This window comes from Pan paniscus, chromosome 12 (assembly GCF_029289425.2).
Source record: "Pan paniscus chromosome 12, NHGRI_mPanPan1-v2.0_pri, whole genome shotgun sequence".
Taxonomy (NCBI): domain Eukaryota; kingdom Metazoa; phylum Chordata; class Mammalia; order Primates; family Hominidae; genus Pan; species Pan paniscus.
Genome location: NC_073261.2, coordinates 91,297,735 through 91,316,852, shown reverse-complemented (window position 1 = coordinate 91,316,852; position 19,118 = coordinate 91,297,735). Strand labels below are relative to the sequence as shown.

General features: G+C 35.4%; 1 pseudogene; it reads right to left on the bottom strand.

Moving 5' to 3' along the window:
* Positions 1 to 14,753: 14,753 nt before the first annotated feature.
* LOC100986558 (small integral membrane protein 7-like) lies at positions 14,754 to 15,216 on the bottom strand (annotated as a pseudogene).
* Between the last annotated feature and the right edge of the window lie 3,902 nt (positions 15,217 to 19,118).

The window sequence follows — 19,118 nt, the reverse complement described above, 5'->3', positions numbered from 1 at the left end:
TCTGCTTTCTTTGCTTATTCTTCTATCAACTACCCTACTATCCTTGACCCATCATTCTCTTGATTGAGCCTTTTTGTGTATGCTACATCTTTTCTGCCATGCTGCTTCTGGAGGGCTGTAAATATTTACATGTAATTCCTCCCAGGCTGCTAGAATCTGTCTGCTTATTGAATTCCAAAAAAGGTGCTAAAAATAAGTGTGGTGACCATACAATTTACAATCACACAGGCAAAATTTGAGGCTCAAAGTGAATTCTCTCAATAATTACAGCAAGGCATCTGGTATTACCCAGAACCTTCCTAGGCAAACAGGTAAGTATAGTCACCATATTTATAAGCAAAGTTACTGCTGAAATTTTACTTTGAAAGCACAATAAAATGCATTTCCCCATTGCCATCTATCATTCAGGACCTTGCAAATGGTTTCATTTTCTAAAAAGTGCTGATTGTTACGGTTTCTGGATGCTCAGATCAGCTTTATGTACTGAAAGGGAAACTGGCTCCATGCCCCAAATACTTGCAATAAAAAGATGCAGGTGATAGTATCAACAGCAAAAAACCCAGAGGAAATATAAGGCCAGGTAATCACCGACTCTGCGTATTACCATATCACATTAACCATTTTGACTGTGGAGTTTTATAGTGATTCATTTAGTTGTCCAAATAAAGATTTGATGTAGATGGCCAAAAATAAATTCCCCTACTTTTGCTTACCAAAATACAAACAGTGCCAAAACTCATGAATGACTGCAGCAACAATTAATCTGAATCACGTATCAGATAGCCATAGTCAGTGCAGTTTCTCTGTGAATGCATTAGGTTTAATTTAAAATGGCAAAATAAGGGTAAATAAATCTATAGGTTACTCTCCTAGACTTCTGTTGTTCATGTAGAGTAGCTCAGTGATAAAACTGGCAGAAGTTCCCATTAAGTCAGTGAACATTTATGGAGCATATGCTATATGTCAGGCACAGTGCTAGACACTAAAGACAGTGCCCTTGGTGCTGGGAGAGGAGTGGGATAAGCACCTTGTCATGCCTGTCACTGTGTATCGCTTAGCTTGCTGGGACATAAATATCAACTCATTTTTTTTCCATATATGACAGATATGTAGGGTGAAGAGGATATAGCATTTTCCCTCTTTAAAAATAGTAATGAATCATGTATGCCACTCGGTGAAAGTTGGCAATATTTGCTTGTTACCTGAATATTGAAAAGTAGCTTGCCTCTGGATGTTTTATATGTTGCTGGAAACTACCCTATTGCCTCAAACAGAACCTCTGCACCACAATCCTATCTCACAGGTATGAGATGCTGTATGCCTATTGGATGGATGATTTGTGTCCAGGCCATGCCTCTCCTCTTTCTTAAGGCAGTCATTTCTCCTTCTTAACCAATAACCTCTTCCATGAGTTTAAGTCTGATTTCTATCAGAATTATGGATAGCCAGACTACCGTATTGATATATCTGATTTGTTCCATGCATTCAGAATTCTTGTCATTATTGATACTTTGCTCCTGTTATGTAGCATTATTAAACTGTCTCAGAGGCTTAGAGTTCCTAACCAGCTTATGTAGTAGTTTCCTAGTACTGCCATAACAAATTAACACAAGTTAGGTGGCTTTAAACAACAGAATCTTATTCTCTTACCTTCTGGAGGCTAGAGCTCTGAAGTCAACGTGTTGTCAGGACCTTGTGCCCTCTGGGACTATGGATAGAGTAGAACCCTTCCTTGCATCTTCCTAGCTTCTAGTGGTGTCCATCAATCCTTGGCATTCTTTGACTTGCAACTACATGACTCCAATCTCTGCTGCTTTTATCACAAAGTGTTCTCCCTGAGACTCTATCTTCACATGCTGTTTTCCTCTTACCAAGATACCAGTCATATTAGAATAGACTCACACTGATGACCTCATCTTAATTTGATTATATCTACAAATACTCAATTTCCAAATACGGTCAGACCCACAAGTACTGGGGTGAGGACTCCAGTGTATATTTTTGTGGGACAAAATTCAACCGGTAACAAACTATGACATCTGAATCTCCTACTGGAGAGCCAGCTTTCAGAGTAAATGCATAACCAAATAAGGCAAATTCTTCATTTACTGAAAGTCTTCCCTGATATCTAGAGCAAAGTGAATTTCTCTCTTAACTCACATTTATGTCTATCGTTGTCATCATTACCATGAATTGTTCATTGTCAGCCTCTCCATCCAAAGTGAGGGGGTGGAGTCCTTTAAAAGCATCATAACGAAGAAAACAACAAAAAAAAGTTGGGCCTTGAAGAAAGAATCATTTTCAACTCTAATGTCTCACTAAGCAGGCTGTAAGGGGTACTGTCTAGTGATTCTGCACTAATAAGTACTTAAGGCTCACCACTCTGTTCTCATGAGAAGATACTGATGAAGCTCACAGCACTAAAGAAAAGGCTGTAACACAGACACTTGAAGTAAACAGTAGCCATATCTGAGATTAGACCTGCAATGGTGACCATATAGGTAACAGTTGGGATGAGACAGAGCCAGAACAACAGTACTAGTTTCCACAACAGCAGGAGACCAGGAAAGCTCTGAATCTAGGTAGGGAAGTAAAAGCCTTCATTGCCTATAGTCACAGCCATGACTTTAGTCCATGGTCAAAAGTTTCCAAGAGTGAGAGAGGAAAGGCATTAGCTAAAAACTAACTTAGGGAAAGAGGAGTTGAAACACTTGGTCTGATATGCACACTTTTCTACTAATTCTTGGGTGATGTTCACAAAAGGGGAAAAAAAAGGAGATAAACTTGTTTAATTTTCTTGCAAACTTGCTGATATTTACTTCCAAAAAACTAGACCTAATATTTTCTAGAAGGAGAGTCCTTATCTGTTGATTATTTGTAACGGAATATTTCTCATCTGGGATAAATTGTGGTAAACACTCTTAGAATCTATGGATTTATGATGCCTGGCTTCCTTGAAAATGTCACATAAACTAAGCAATTATTTATGGTAGAAAATGAATACATTTCATTACCTAAAATCTTCCTGCTGTGAAAAATTATTGTCATTTATTACCCTGGAGCAGATAGGGTGTCCAGTGAGGACATGTGGAACTCAGAGAGTTGTTTGGAATGGCTCTCCCTCGCCCTGCTTTTCCTGTGCTCTTATTTTGTGTTTCTCTGATGTTGTTAGTGAAGCTTGACAGTGGGCAAAATTTCTGATCTGGGTAAGTTTGATGTGTCAATATAATCTTTGAAATAAGCTTTCTCACTGTGTTCTAGTTAAAAGCTTTCATAAGCTTCCATGTCTTCTTTGCGTACAGCAAAAAGGGAAAGGAGGCAGAAGGATATGGGAACCCACACTTTTTCCTTAAAGTCGGAGGATATCTGGAATTTACCATAGATAAAAGAACTACTGATGGATGGAAATTCATTAGGCAGACAAATTTGTGGGTTTAAGATTCTCTAAGGAAAATGGTTTTTTTTTTGGCACAATATTTACTGATACATCAAGTTTTACTTTGATTACAAAAATAATAAAAATTTGGAAATTCTAAAATCTTTAAACATTCATAACTTTGAGAGACAGAAGTATTTTTGACTTTTTATTAGTTTAATGGTTTCAATTTCTCATTCATTTTATCATCTCTTTTATTAGCAATTTTAAACAGAATTGGGATTGCAATTAATAATGTTTTAAAACCTGCCATTTAACTTCACATATGTATAATGAGAATTTTTAGTGCTAAAGTTCTATAAAATAAAGAAATTCATAATTTACCATTTCACGAATAGAGAAAAATATTTACCAATACCATATTAATCATTTGCATTTTTGACAATTATGAGGAAATCTGTCATGAATATCTGTGTTCATATAATTACTATCATTCCACAAAATAATCAATTATATACATTGATTATTATGACTATGCCATACTTTATTTATCTATTCTGTGGTGGAGGGGAAATTGGGTAGTTTCCAGTTTGGGCTTATGCCTAAATATTGTTTCTATGAAGATTTTACTGCCTGTTCTTTGGTGAACATATGTGTACCTAGGAGTGTAATTTTTGGATCATAAGGTGTTGCTATTTTTAGCCCATCTCACACTTTTATCTGGACCTACCCTTGCCTTTCTTGTTTCTATGATAAGTTGAATTAGATCCCCAAGCTATTTCTTCTCATGGGTGGGGCGTTTTCTTGGAAGGAAATTTTGGTCATAGTTGTTTAGATTTTCCAGATTGCTACAGCCCCTTCACACTTTCCTCAGACATTTTATGTTCAGCTGCTGTTGGCACACGTAAAATGTCTTCCAGTTTCAGCTGCTATTTTCAAGTGGGTACATTGGTCTTTCCGATTCATATTTTTTTAAATTATGGGGTTCTCTGATGTTTCCTTCTACTTCTTTTTGCACAGATGCTGATAATGTGCAGTTCTTACAGTAGTTGGTGATTTGTCCTCACCATTTTGGAGTTCCCTGGAATACAACTTACCATCTTACTCTCCAGTTTTGCTGTAGATGCTACCCATGAGTATTTGGTTTTGCTACTACTGTTGGTGCGTCTATTAGAGTTAAGGTTTAAGAAGAATGAAAATCATGCCCCTTTGCTACTATCTCTCTTCAATACTTCTTTTAAAAAATTAAGAGAGAGTATTTTTATTTGAAGAGATTGTGCATGAGAAACTGAACTGATCATTTAAGCCTTTGGACCATGTTATATTTCTCCAGTACTGACTTTGCTCTGGCAGACATGCTAGAGTATAGGACAATCATAATAATCCCATTGAAGATTAGGTTGATAGGGGTGTGAAATCAGTCTATGTATAGCTTACAATTTCTACTAGAATGTAGTTCTTCAGGACTTCCAAATGAGACCCTGAAAGTCTGTTAAGATACCTCTTCTTTAGCAGACACTTATCTTCATTTCTTGTTCCCTCAACCATGTAAGCCTTCCAGAAACCCTTCATGTTTTTCTTGTAATTATATATTGCATTCATTGACATATGAGTGTTAAATAAGGCTTGCATTCTTAGTATTAGCCACATTTGATCATGTATTATCCTTTTTATATATTCCTGTTTTATTTGCTCTTATTTTCTCAAAGAGCTTTGTGCCTATGTTCACGAAATATTGGTCTGTAATTTTCTTGAAATGTTTTTATATGGTTTGGCATTTAAGTAAGGCTGGCCTCATAAGTTGGGAAATGTTCTATCCACTTCTATTGTTTTGAAAAAGATAATGTAGAGGTGGTATGATTTCTTTCTTATTTATGATTTCTTGCTAAAATATTGTCCTTCTTAAATATCTATTCACCAGTAAAACTATCTTAGTCTGATGTTCTCTTTCTATTGTTTTGTCCTGCGTTTGGAATGTATTTACTAATTCAGTCCTTACTACCTCTAAGTTACAGGGTTAAATAGGTTTTCTATCCTTGAATGAGCTTTGGTACTTTGTTTCTTCCAATAAATTGGTCCATTTCATCTCAGCTATCAGATTTGTAGACATAGAGGTGATCACAGTATTCTCTTATAATGTTACTCATTGCTGTGGGATCTGTAATAATGATTACTTTTTTAAAAAATATGCTGTTGGTAATTTTTTCTTCTCTCTTTTTTCTTATTGGTTATTATTTTTAGTTTTATTTTCAAAGAACACTATTGTGTCTTACTAATTTTCTCTATGCTCTTATTATTTTCAATTTTATTAATTTCTGCATTAATTTTCTTCCCTTTGGTTCTATTTGCTTTAAATTTAATGTACTCATCTTTCTTCAGTATCATAAGATGAAAACTTAAGCTATTAATTGTAGGCTCTTCTAGTTTTTAAATAGACATTTAATGCTACAAAAATATACCTTTTAGCACTGATTTAGCAATATTCTAAATATTTTGATGTTATATTTTAAATTTTAATTGGTTATAAAGAAATCTTATATTCTCTTGAGACATCTTATTTTGGGTTATTTGCAGGTGTGCTGGATTGTTTCCAAATACTTGGAAATTTTTCATCTATCTTTCTTTTTTAATTTCAAGTTTAATTCTATTGCGGTCTTAAATTACTTTGTGTGATATCTATTCTTTTACATTTGTCAAGCTATGTTTTATATCCCTTAGCATAGTCTATTCTGGTGTATGTTCTGAGTGAACTTCAGAAAAATGTGTTTTTATTCTGTTGCTTGAATTTGGAGTGTTCTATAAATGTCAATTAAGTTGATATGTAACACTGTTCAGATCATCTATATTCTTACTGGTTTTCTGCCTGCTTGATACATCAGTTATTGCTACGTGGTATTGAAATTTCAAACTATAGTTCTGGATTTGTGCATTCTTTTATTTTGATCATTTTTTATCTCATGTCTTTTGATACTCTGCTGGTGTAATACAGTCTTTTAAAATGTGTCATGACCAATTTCTGAGGAACCTGGTTAGTCTCTGGTCGGTCATCTTCTTGAGTATCTAAGTTCACACTGGTAACCACGTAGGCTCTCAGAGTCACTATATACAGTCTCTAATTGCCCCAGGGCCAGGTACCAGATATAAGAACAGCCTCTGTTTTCCAGAGCCTACTGATATTTTTCTTTTTTTCTTTCTTTTTCTTTTTTGAGACGGTGTCTCGCTCGCTCTGTCACCCAGGATGGAGTGCAGTGGCGCGATCGCGGCTCACTGCAAGCTCCGCCTCCCCATTTCCCGCCATTCTCCTGCTTCAGCCTCCTGAGTAGCTGGGACTACAGGCGCCTGCCACCACGCCCGGCTACTTTTTTTGTATTTTTAGTAGAGACGGGGTTTTACCCTCTTGGCCAGGATGGTCTCGATCTCCTGACCTCGTGATCCGCCCGCCTGGGCCTTCCAAAGTGCTGAGATTACAGGCCTGAGTCACCACGCCCAGCCGCCTACTGATATTTTTCAAACTAGCCAAACCTCAGCCTGTTTACACAGCCTTGCCGTTTCCTTCTGAAGAAACCTTAGTGGTTCTGTGTGACCTACTATGCTATGGCATGGAGACTATGAAATTATAAACTTTTTCAAGTTTCTCCCTCTTGATCTGGGTCTGGCTTCGTGATACCATATCTAAGGTAATATGGCTGAAGCAGTTGGTAAGTACACATATGTTTAGGATTCTAATGTCTTTTTGGAGAATTAATTCCTTGATCATTGTGTAATGTTTTCCCTAATTCCTGATCTCTGTTGACCAGAAATCAGCTTTGTGTGAAATTATTATAGCTACTCCAACTTCCTTTTGATTACAGTTAGTATGTTTTATCTTATCTCATCTCTTTACTTTTAATCTATCTGCTTTTTAAATATTTATTACAAATATTATGTAGACATCATCTAGTTGGGTCTTGTTTTCATCCAATCTGTCAGTCTCTCCTTTTTAACTGTATGTTTAAGCCATTTACATGTACAGTTATTTAAAATATATTTATATTAAAGTATTACTGACTCTGTTCTGTTTATTGCATTTGTTTCTTTTTTGGCCTTCTCTGTTTTCACTGAGATTTTTATGCTTTCCTTTTATGTAAGCTATTAACTTATGTACATTTAGAAAATTAGATTGTCCTCTAAGATTTATAATGTAGACTGTTGTTGAAATCCTCCCTAAAATAGCATTCTAGTGCTCATTTGTAATGTAAGTACCTTATAGTAAAATACTCCACGTTCCTCCCTCCCATCTCCTGTGACATCGTTGTAATTTATTTTACTTTTATATAGCCTTTAAATACCCAATATATTATATTATTTACATAACACATGTAATTTTAAAACATAGAAATTTATCTTAAAATAGAACTATTTAAACAGTTATCTTTTAGATCAATTTGAAATAAGAAAAATTAATATAAAATGTTTACCTTCATTTATAACTTTTCTCATGCCCTTTCTTTTTTCAGTGTAATTCCATGTGTCTTACCTATATCATTCTTTTGCCTGAAGGAGTTCTTTTAGCATTTTTCTTGAGGCTGGTCAGCTGGCAATTAGGATAATAAGTTATCTATTTTGTTTTCTGAAGAAAGTCTTTAATTCACTTCTATATTTTAAAGGTATTGATATATGATGTCGGAACATTTTAGGTGGGTGCATGTGGTATTCAATTGATGTTTTCAATGTTTCCAACATACAATATTTTCATTGTGTATAGAAATTTCGGTTGGCAGATTTTTTTTCCCAAGACTTAAAGATTTTACTCCACTGTCTTCTTGTTTGCAGAATTTGTTACAAAAAGTCTTTTTAAATTCTTATTCTTGAGTAGATAAGAAGTCACCCACCCTCCTGCTGGAAGACTTTGAAATTTTCTCTTTTTCTTTGGAAAATAGGACTTTTGTGTGAGGATTTATGTTGATCTGGCTACTAGTGGGTTTTGTTTGAAGTATTTTTATAGCTTTGTGTTCTAGAGATTTCTAATATCCCAACAACCATTTTTGTGATTCCTTTATTAGCTTTGGAATGTCCCTTTTTGTTGTCCCTCAGAGAAAGTTTGTCTCTTGCAGCTTTCTTAACTGACATCCACTGTCCATTGAAGGCTTACTAGCCTGGTGCTAGAATGTAGGGGAGGGGCATTCTCTAATCTTCTTTTTAAGTCTAAATTTTTGGAGTGCACTGTTGGTCTTTGTCTTAAAGGTGTGGTCTTCACAAATATCCGTCTTGCAGGAGAAGAGGTTTGTTGCCCTTATCTTCTAGTTCTTTCTGTGACTGCAGCAAGTGTTTTCTAGGGTCTCTAGTCAATGCCTTTGAGATCTTTCCCCTAGAGTTCATGACTTCTCATCCCCCCCACACATAGGTGAGACAGGGAGGCTAAATTAAAATTGGGGTGGAATGGAATTAACTTCTAGCAGGGATGGGATTTCACTTTTGTCTTCTGGGAAAGTCTTTCTCTGGATTAAGCTTTTTATTTCATAAGCATTTTTTTGGGGGATTCCTTATTAATCAAGTCTCAGTATAAATTGATCTTTGGTTATAGTCCCCTTTTTCCCTGGCTTAGTGGTCATCTGTCCCACCGAATGCTCAAAGGACATTGCACACATCTTTTTTATAAGTTCTCACGTAAGTCAACATTCCAATTATTTGTTTGGGCCTAGACTCTCCGTTTCTAAATAAGTTATTTTACAAATCAGAAAGCTATCTTTGGCACAATTTTAGCATAATACATAATGTATAATAGGTACTTTATAATACAATTAATTAAGTCAGTGATTCTGTAAATGTACATTGAGCTCCTACCATATAAAGGCATTGTTTAAGTTACTGGAAATACATGAGTAGACAAAACAAATACAATTTCCAACCTCAGGGAGTGTATATTCTGGTAGGAAGAAGAAAATAACAAGCAGTGAAACAAATATAGTATGTCAGGTTGTGCTAAAAGTAAAAAGAGTAAAGTAAATCAACAGTGACGAAGGTTGTTCTTTCACTTTTTTCTTGATAAAATGATCAAGAAAGTTCTCATGTATGAGTTGGCACATGAACATACTTGAATGAAGTGGGAAATTAATTAAACACTACTATAATAAGAGTTGAATAATAAATGAATTACAGGGACAAGTGCATTCAAGGATTCTATGGTTTTCTGCATGTGTTTGACTAATTTTGCTCACAGTTTCTGCTTCCCTCATATTGAGATAATAAGCCAAGTCACAGTCAATTATTTTTGGGAGGGTCTTCAATATGCCTGAGTGATATAATATACTTCTATCAGTTTCAGAAAAGCAATTTGGTCACAGGGAGTAATTTTCACTAGTAGAAAAAGCACTGCCTCCTTTTCAAATCCTACAACAAAGTATTAGATATTGGACTCATAAATAAAATTTAACCCTTCCATCCTTAAGTGATCTGGATATGCTTTACTATTTAGACCTTGATTCCCCTTAAACAGGCCAACTTAATTTGTAGCTCTATTTGGCTTTGTATAATCTGCTATTATAACAGTTAGTACATTGTTTTGAAGTTAATTGCTTATACATATATATCATCTATAAGTGTGGGAGTTCTTCCAAAGCATGGACTGCATCTTATTCATTAGAAAATTTATCAGGATTCCTGGCACAGAGTTCCTATTAAGTAAGTGTTTGTCAAATTATATTGATGATTAGCCATTTCTACATTTTAAGTACACCTGCCATAACATTGAACAAGCAAATAAATCCAGCGTAGAAAGTTCCTTTAGTATTCATGCAGGGACATCTCGAAGTATAATATTGTTGAGGAATATTTTCCAATTGTCCCTTTTAAATTTATTTTATTTTATTTTATTTTATTTTTTAATTTATCATTATTATACTTTAAGTTTTAGGGTACATGTGCACAATGTGCAGGTTAGTTACATATGTATACATGTGCCGTGCTGGTGCGCTGCACCCACTAACTCGTCATCTAGCATTAGGTATCTCTCCTAATGCTATCCCTCCCCTCTCCCCCCACCCCACAACAGTCCCCAGAGTGTGATGTTCCCCTTCCTGTGTCCATGTGTTCTCATTGTTCAATTCCCACCTATGAGTGAGAATATGCGGTGTTTGGTTTTTTGTTCTTGCGATAGTTTACTGAGAATGATGATCTCCAATTTCATCCATGTCCCTACAAAGGACATGAACTCATCATTTTTTATGGCTGCATAGTATTCCATGGTGTATATGTGCCACATTTTCTTAATCCAGTCTATCATTGTTGGACATTTGGGTTGGTTCCAAGTCTTTGCTATTGTGAATAATGCCGCAATAAACATACGTGTGCATGTGTCTTTATAGCAGCATGATGTATAGTCCTTTGGGTATATACCCAGTAATTGGATGGCTGGGTCAAATGGTATTTCTAGTTCTAGATCCCTGAGGAATCGCCACACTGACTTCCACAATGGTTGAACTAGGATCTAAAGAGCTTCTGCACAGCAAAAGAAACTACCATCAGAGTGAACAGGCAACCTACAAAATGGGAGAAAATTTTTGCAACCTACTCATCTGACAAAGGGCTAATATCCAGAATCTACAATGAACTCAAACAAATTTACAAGAAAAAAACAACCCCATCAAAAAGTGGGCAAAAGACATGAACAGACACTTCTCGAAAGAAGACAGTTATGTAGCCAAAAAAACACATGAAAAAATGCTCACCATCACTGGCCATCAGAGAAATGCAAATCAAAACCACAATGAGATACCATTTCACACCAGTTAGAATGGCAATCGTTAAAAAGTCAGGAAACAACAGGTGCTGGAGAGGATGTGGAGAAATAGAAACACTTTACACTGTTGGTGGGACTGTAAATTTTTTTTAATGAAGAATCTTAACAATGAAAGACTTTATTTTGAATCTAAGTGACACACAATAATTTGCTATTTTTTTTGGAGACCTGGAAATCTGAAACTTTATAGTATTGTCAGCCTTTGGCTACTGAAGAAGCCTCTCCATATTCCGAGATTACTTCAGATAGGATACACTACCCTGTCATTTCATTATGCTCTATTAAAAGGTTCTTAATTAAAGAGATCATTAAGAATATTCTAATTCTATTTAATTCTGCATGTAATATATTTGGCAGAAAGCTGATGGACATAAAGATAAATAGTATTAAAGATTTTTAAACTTGGCTCAATTTTCTTTTTCCTTGCTATTATAACACTTCTGGAAATATTTTTTAGATGTTGAAGGCCCAGATTCAGATTGGCATAATGAAACTTTACTACTCAATAGATAATCACATAGAATTTCATATTGATAAACATTCTCTACCCACATTTTACTAAAAGCCACTCATTTCATATGTTTCTTTCTGCAGATAATACATCCTGCCTGATTCCTTACTATCCAAACCAATGGAAAATAAAATAAATTTTGAAGCATATATTCACATTTCCATGAAACAGTAAAATCATGAGCAACTATATTGCTTTCCCATTGCTCATATAAGGTAGAGTTGGCTCCTTGTTAGAGGTGAAATAATAAATAAAAAGCCTTGAATTCCTACATTAAAAATGAATATATCTGTTCTCTTCAGGAGAAAGATTAATGTTAAAGGGTCAAAACCACAGACATTCACTCAGGAAGGTTTTGGTGATCTGTGCCTAGAGGACATTTACTGTCCAACTGATTTAAGTTTCAAAGTAACATGGGATCAAATTGTTGTATTGAACAGAATTTTAAAAAGTTTTCCTTGTCCAAATCATATAAAATGCTAGAGTACATGCATTTAAACTATTGAAAGTATATCTGAGCCCACAGACTTGGAAAGGAAGAGCCTAACTGACCGAAAAGCAAAAGAAAACAAAACAACAACAACAAAAATAACACGTCAATTTTGCTAACCAAGGGTCAAAGCTAAACAATGCATAAAGTACAAAGACCATATAAGATAAATTGTAGGTTGAAAATGAGACACCTACAAAAGACGAATAAAGGACTATGTACATTCAGTAGTAAGAATGAAGATCCCAGTCTGAAACTGGATTTTAGGAAACAATGTCCTCATGTATAAACACTGGTCTAGGACTGTATTCTGGAAGTGAGAGTAAATGAAATCACAAAAAATGGAAACCCTGAGCATAAGATATAAAATTTCAGGGCTCAACTTTGTGCAAACCACATAGTAAAGAAACCATAAGTCTAAAATTTTCAAATTTTTAAGAATTGGTGAACCCAATAGGAAAGAGGAGAAAACAACCATAAAAAACATGCTCTGGAAGGCATCCACAAGGCATGAACCACATGAGACTACTGAGGATTTAACCTCATGGAATTTGAACTCCTAGACCACAGATATGTATATGGGCATATAAGAAAGTGCAATGCTAAGAAAGACAACTGTAAATTGAATAACTGGAAGGATTTATATCTGGGGATTCGATATATTAATGTCACTTGAAAAGACCTTTAATATAAATATTTGAAATGTGTAAATAAATAAAGGGATTGGTAACATCCAGAAAATACAAAGAGGGAAATTAGGGAGCAAGATGAGACAATATAAATCAACAAAGTAGAAATTTTCTTTTTCTTATATTTTTTTTCTTCTATATCTTAGAAGAAACTAGAAGAGAAATTAGAAATCTTAGAATTAAGGATTACTCATTGCCTGTGAGACGTTAGACATGTTACTTAACCCTGTTCTTTTCAGTTTTCCAGTCTGTAAGATTGGATAACTAATCGAGGTGATGTGGAATTTAACATAGTTAAAGCACTTAGAATAGTGCTTGGTGCAGCATAATCAGTCATTATATATTAGCACTTATTATATAAAATAATGTGACATTTATAAAATATGAAAAGGCTAAAATGAGCAACTAGATAAAAAGTTCTTGCCTATGTTAATATACACACACACACACACACACACATGTTTTTAATATGTATTTTTAATGGCCCCCAAAGTCATTTCATTTGACAACGGGTGCAAGGCAAAACAAAATTTATCCTAAAACCCCCACAATTGTTCTACACTCCTCTTCTGTGGAAATACTTCACCTGGAACTATCTCTTCCTTTTTGCTAACAGTTTAGTGTCTGAACAGGAAGGCTGGTGTCCCTGTTTCAGGTGACCCTCTTCTTAAAGTCTTAGGGATAATTTCAGCTGCACTGAGTGGCCAAGTGGACCCTGTTCACATGGGAAAGGAATTTGGTCACAGGGCTCCTGGCTGACCCCAGATGCTGTCAATTTCAGCAAGTAACGCTGAATGTCCATGTGACTTATAAACATTGTTCAAAAATGAGGCTGTGTTAAACTTAAAAGCCAACCTTTCTGCTCAGATCCCTGGATTAAAAAATGGTTTTAAAAATCTATATGATTCTTACCAAAAGGACGGCTATTAAAAATAAGCCAATAAATATCCAGAAACAGGTTTCTCATGAATGCTTGGTAGAGGAGGCATTCCAATATGATGAAATGATTTCACTATGTTCTTTTATCTATGGGAAATGCAATTTTATCACAGCCCCTTATATAAACCCTCCTGAAACCCCTTCAGTAAATAGCATTCCAATTCAGTCACCAAAGTGAAAATATCTTTGAAAACTGTGAGGTGGCTGGGAGACTGTGCACATCTTGGCAAACATTTTTCAACCTACCAGCGAGAGAGGAGGCAGTTAGAGGCTAGTTAGGCAGATAGAGAGGGAGGGTCTTGGGAGTGGAAAAATACCTGTGAGACCACATCTGCACAGCCCCTGTAGCTAGTGGAAAGAAATTTGATTAAGAACTTCCTCTAATGCCAAATGTCTGCTAAGAAGGGACTGTCCTGGCCTAGGAGCAGGTGCAATAGATCAACCTAAGTGTCCTTAACTTGACCCGAGTCATTATAATGTCCTTAACATGACAGTAGCACTGTGGTTTTAGTCCCCTAATGTGTTTTGCTTAGCCATTCATGGGTAATAACCAAGATTCAGTCACTCTGGCCAACCCCAAGCATGCGCAGATGCAATATCAAGGGAGAACATTACCCTTCCCATTTGGGCAGAAACCACAGAAGAATACCTTGTCTTTGCCATATAAAAGAACTCAGCCCCATTTCTGGCAACCTGCTTTCAGGGCACTTCTCTTTGCTGAGAGCTTTCCTTCTGCTTAATAAATCCTACTCTACTCATTCTCTGCTGTCCATGTGCCTTGTTCTTCTTGGTCTTGGTACAAGAACTTGGACCTAGCTGAACTAGGGACTAAGCAGACTGCAACATCAAGAGCTTGGGCTTCCTGTGAAGGTTATTAGTTTTCTGGTTAAAAGCATTCTTGAAGTCATCAGGAATGGAGGAACAGAGACTCAGCATCTGAGAAGATGAGTTCCTGGTTCCATATCTGGGACTCAGGAGCCAAACAGCACAATCATGCAGCACATGATGAAGACGTTCCACAGGCTGGTGAAGATTCAAAAGTATCTGAGGCTCAGTAAGAATTCCCTTGTGTTGTCACCTGTGCTGGGCTCCCATGCCTCCTTCCCAAAGCCCTGCATGTCCTTCTTTTTCAGCTTAAAGTTGAGCACTGCCCCGGCATTCATCAGCAATGTCCCAAACAGCAGGATGTCTCCAATCATCTTTATAGCCAAAGCACACCAAAGTTAGTATATTTTAACATAAAAGCTAAAAATCAAAAAAAAAATGGGCAAGGCTGAGGGTCAATATAATAATATTGTATATAAGGTTAAGGAAGTTTCAAAGAAATTTAAACAAATGAGCTTAGAATTAAAAAACAAGAGAAAGTTCAAGCTACCGCAGGATTAGTTCTAGAAATTCCAGTAGATTCATAATATAAACAGGGCACAGGAGAAGGTTAAGAATAATTTATTAAATAATTATTTTTCTGATTTAAAAATCATATTCAGTACTAAAGATGATTAATAAAATAAATCTACAACTGAACTGTAGATATATCCAAAATTGTATGAAAGAAAAAAATATATATTAAAATAACTTGTATACTTGTAATACTCACTTTCTACTACCATTTTTATTTTATTATTTAGGCAAGAATGTTCTTTCCTTCTTAAGATGAGGCTGGTAGAAAATTTCATTAAGATGAAATTTTAACTTTGCTAAAATAAAATTTCATCAAAATGAAAATTTTTAATAAAATTTTATTTTAATGAAAATCCACTTAGACAAAGGATCATGAATATTCCATTCTTGTTCCCTAACATCTCTTCTCATCTGGGCTATCAAAACACCTAGGGAAATCTGATATCAGTCTCTTCTCCCCAATGATCCATGAATCTTGCTCTTGATATTATTTGAATGTAGTTGTTCCAAGAGTTGCATCATTCAACAACCAATAAGATGTTACAGCTTGTCCTGCACAGGTAAAGCAACAAACTGAGACATTGGTTATGTCGCACAGAAATAGTTTAATTATTAAAAGGCAGTGAGCAGTAGGACAGGATATATTTCTCAAATCTGCCTCCCCAGGAGCTCAGAGGCTAGAGGTTTTGAAGGAAATTTGATGGGCAGGGGACCAGGGAATGGGTGCTGCTGATTGCTTGAGGATGAAATCAATGTCCAAACTGCCTTTTCATGTTGAGTCAGTTTCTGCGTGGGGGTCATAGAACCAGTTGAGTCAGTTCTTTGGGATGAGTCACAGGTCTGGGTGGCATCAGTTTGCATGCCCGAATGCAGAAGGCTGAAAAATACCTCAAAGACCAATCTTAGGTTTTCACAGCGAGGATGTTATCACTAGGAGCAACTGGGGAAGTTACAAATCTTGTGACCTCCAGCTACATGATTCCTGAGCAGTAAGCAAGCCAGAGAACAATGACTGGTTATTGCTTAACTATGCTTCTAGCATTGCAGAATTCAGGCACCACCATAATTCTAACATAGTGGCCTTTTCTTAGTTTTACAAAAGCATTTTCAGTCTCTGAACGAGGAGGACCTTATTTTCCGGAAGAGTCTTTTATCATCCTTGCTTTTAAGTTAATCTATAAACTAAATTTCTACCATAGTTAGCTTAGCCTACATTCAAGAATGAGGAAGGGCAGTTAGCTTGTGAGGTCAGAAGCAAGATGGAGTCTGTTCCTGTTAGATTTATCTTGCTGTCATAATTTTAGCCAAAGTGGTTTCAATGATAGGGTGATTTCTTTCTTTCTTTTTTGAAGTCAGAAAGTCTTTTCCATAGGGTAGTAATTAGATTCCTTAACAAAAGTTAATGGAGATATGAGACCCTTCAACTTTCTCATATCTATTCTATTCTGATGTGAGCTTTCTATATTATAATTCAGGTAGCCTAATAAGAGTCAAAGTAACCATATGAAGAACAAAGTTTCACTAGGATTGAGTGTAATGCTTAGAGTATGGTAGAATCATTTTTAGTTCTTCAGAGTTTTAATGTGTTGAAGAGTTATTTTTGGTTTTTGGTTTTTTTGTTTTATTTTTTAATATAACAGACTTTTTTCAATCAAAATGAACACAAAAATTCTAAGCCAAAATGGAATGTAGCTGGGCAAGGCCCTTACTAAATGCATCCGCAATGTTGTGCTAATGCTAGACTTCACACACTATACACTACATTATCATTGTACAATAATGGTGAGTCTGTGAATGTTCTGAATCAGGTATCTCCTGTGTTTTGAGATCAAGGCAAGGTTGAGCGTAATAGTTATGGTGAGCTTCTATCACACTTTACTTTGGAAAGGCTCTTACCATCACACACCCAACCCAATTGTCACAACATATTTCAGTTGGTAATGAATTAATTATGAGCCAATTTAGTTCTGCATGTGTGACAAAGGGAATAGTCATACAGCCTTTCTCATTTTAAAAATACATTTTAACAAAATGCCCGCATAGATGACCCAAGGAATCCAAGAGACCAAGAAAGAGCAGGGGAGTATAAATAAGGACAAGTTTTGAGAACACATGATTTTGGGAATTTCTGAGAGGAATTTATTTTCTATCATTGTTTTGTTTTTATGCATGCACATAATGTGTAGAGTAGTTGTAACTAGCCAGCATAGATTATAAGAGATATTTATCCCCTTTGATGGAAAATTCTGTGGGTTCATGTGCTAGCTCACCATGTCTCGTCCTCATCTGAGAGCAGAAACTAGCCCGATATTTCTAACACTAGTTAGTGCTATTTCAAGAAACATCCTGTTCGTTTTCACACACTCACACATTCTCTAAATAAATTCGTAGGATCGAGTTAAAATGTTGGAAGCTGGAGACTGCCCCAAGATAGGACAATGCTTAATTGAGACCATGCAATTTTGATTCTATGAGGTGAATAAGATATGATGAAGGAATTGGAAAATAATTAGTCAATCTCTCAGGTTTGTGAATGTGTTGTAAGGCAAAGTTGAAGAGTTTTATGGAGAAATTTTAAAGAGAATCTTTAAAGTTGATAATAAGTTGTCTATACACATCTGTACCTACCAATTCCATCTACCAAGTTCAGAGCACAAGATCCTAATCAGTGCCTAAGTAATATTAAAACATGCTGCCAGAAAGCTAAGAATCAATACATCTCCCACCTCTGATGAGTTTATCGGACTTTACATCATTGTATTTGGTACTATAACCTCATTCCTATTTCCATTTTATATTGCTATCTCTAATTACATTAATGAGCAATTTGTATTTATGTAAGAAGTCTTAAGTTTATTTTAAAGTTAGTTATTTGAAAGCAACTTATTGAAAAAATTACTCAAAAAGTCGTAATATGATATATCTTTTAAAATTCTCAGAATAAAATTTTTTGAAGATGTCTACGTCTCACACGCAATATATAAGCTGATTTAGGGCAAGGACAGTGTTTTATACACCATACTATACTGCATACCTAAGAAAATGCCTGACACATGGTAGATGTTCAATAAATGTGTTATTTTTGTTCAATCTGGTTATTGGCTTGACAGTAGGTGTATAATACTATATTTGAACAATAAAAATACTGTAATAATATTCTCAGTTTGGTGGGGATGATTAAGAAAAGAACAGGAAATAGCAGAGAAAAAAACCCAGTTGTCTCTTCTTCCCTACTCAGCTTTAGGTTTTAGTTTTTAAGTGTAGCTGAAATACTAATCATTTTGATAGGAAAATCTGCCTCAAAAATACTCTCTAATTTGAATAGAATCCATTTGAATTTATGTATTTCTTCCTTTTTAGTACCAGCTATTTTAAATTATTTAATAGAATAGTCTTAAGGCATTGAAAGGGACCTATTCAGCAGGATTTAAGCCAACAAATCAGTCAGCAATTTCTGGTCATCTCACAGAGGAATTAAGCATTTTATCCCCTCTGTGTATATGATATTTCACATGCCTTCATAATAGAGCTATCAATTTTCTGATTTGCAAGCCAGTTGACAGAGTTAATACCCCAAAGGGCTATTTCAGTGTTAAGCTCCTAAAATTGTTTTAGACTCCCCATAAATTAAACTAAAGTCCAATCATGTACAATTTTATCCTTTTGCTTTTTGAAAAAGCATGAATTTTGTATTCCAGAAACAACACTCTTTTAGAAGAGTAGCCCATTGGTTCTATTTCTTTACATTTTGATTTTTGATGCTGACTAAATATTCAGGTTCACTGTAACATGCTCTAAGTCGCACAAGTAACAGTAGAAAATGGCTTAACCTAATATTTTTGAAGTTGGCACTTTAAATACTGGCAGAGACTAACATAGCTGATCTGTCTATGGTTGTTTGCCTTTGTTAGGTAAAATGAGATGGTTTACAAACA